This window comes from Piliocolobus tephrosceles, chromosome 16 (genome assembly GCF_002776525.5).
Source record: "Piliocolobus tephrosceles isolate RC106 chromosome 16, ASM277652v3, whole genome shotgun sequence".
NCBI classification, from domain to species: Eukaryota; Metazoa; Chordata; class Mammalia; order Primates; family Cercopithecidae; genus Piliocolobus; species Piliocolobus tephrosceles.
The window spans coordinates 19,627,028-19,628,919 of NC_045449.1; positions in this window are offsets into that span (position 1 = coordinate 19,627,028).

Genomic DNA, 1,892 nt, shown 5'->3' on the forward strand with positions numbered 1-1,892 from the left:
AAACAAAACAAAACAAACAAAACAAAAGAAAACAAAAAAACATCAAGTAGCAGTGGTAAAAGTGACCCTCTGTGTCTTGTTCCTGATCTTAGGGGGAAGCTTTTAGTTTTTCAGCATTAAGTGTGATGATAACTGTGGGGTTTTCACAAATACCTTTTATCATGTCGAGGCAAATGCCCTCATTTCATAGTTTTCTCTGTGTTTTAATCATGAAATGTTAGAATTTCTCAGATGCTTTTTCTGTGTCAGCGGGAATGACTGTGTTTTTCCCTTTGTTCTACTAATGCGGTATAAGACTTTAACTGATTTTCTTATGTTGAACCACCCCCTGCATTCCTGGGGTAAATCCCTCCCATTCCCTCAGCTGCAGCACCTGATTAAAGCCTTCTTCCTTAGCAATAATGGTTGTCTCAGTGATTGGCTTTCTGTGAGGTGAGCAGCAGGCCCTAGATGGAACCCGTGGTGTTTTAGTAACACCAGGATGGCCAGTAGCCTCCAGACGCTGGAGGAGTCAAAGAAGGATCCTCCTTCAAGGCTTCAACACTTTGATTCCTGACTTTCAGCCTTCAGAACTGTGAGATAATAATTTCTTTTTGGGAGCGGGGGGGCGAACAGAGTTGCACTTCATCACCCAGGCTGGAGTACAGTGGCATGATCTGGGCTCACTGCAACCTCTGCCTCCTGGGTTGAAGTGATTCTTGTGCCTCAGCCTCCTAAGTAGCTGGGATTATAGGCATGCACCACCACGCCTGGCTAATTTTTGTAGTTTTAGTAGAGACAGGGTTTCGCCATGTTGGCCAGGCTGGTCTTGAACTCCGGACCTCAAGTCATCTGCCTGCCTTGGCCTCCCAAAGTGCTGAGATTATAGGCACAAGCCATCATGCCCGGCCTAATTTCTGTTCTTTTTTTTCTTTTTGAGATGGAATTTCACTCTTGTTGCCCAGGCTGGAATGCAGCTCTTGGTGTCTACCCAAATGAGTTGAAAACGTATGTCCACACAAGCCTGCACACATATGTTTATAGCAGCTTTACCCATAATTGCCAAAACTTGGAACTAAGATGTTACTAAATAGAGCTGGGGGTGGTGGCTTGTGTCTGTAATCCCTGCTACTTGGGCAGCTGAGGCAGGCAGTCACTTGAGATCAGGGGTTTGAGACCAGCCTGGGTCACAGAGGGAGATCCATCTCTATAAAAAAAATACTTTTAGGGTCGAGCATGGTGGCTCATGCGTGTAATCTCACCACTTTGAGAGGCTGAGGTGGGTGGATCACCTGAGGTCAGGAGTTCGACACTAGCCTGGCGAATACGGTGAAACATCCATCTCTACTAAAAATACAAAAAATTAGCTGGGCGGTGGTGGCAGGCTCCTGGAATTCCAGCTATTCGGAAGGCTGAGGCAGGAGAATCACTTGAACCCGGGAGATGGAGGTTGCAGTGAGCACACATCTTGCCACTGCACTCCCGCCTGGGCAACAAGAGTGAGACACCATCTAAAAAAAAAAAAAAAAAAAGTAGGCTAGATGCGGTGACTCATGCCTGCAATCCCAGCACTTTGGGAGACTGAGGTGGGTGGATCACGAGGTCAGAAGATAAAGAACATCCTGACCGACACAGTGAAACCCTGTCTCTACCAGAAATACAAAACTTACCTGGGTTTGGCAGTGCGCGCCTGTTGTCCCAGCTACTTGGGAAGCTGAAGCAGGAGAATTGCCTGGGTGAGGCAGAGGGTGCAGTGAGCCCAGATTGTGTTACTGCACTCCAGCCTGGGAGACTCTGTCTCAAAAAACAAAAAAAAGTAAAAGAAAAGAAAAAAAGAAAAACCCTAAAGACGAAACACTACAAGAGGCAGAAAAAGAGTGGAAGACAAAAATAGAAACAAAGAAAACAAATAG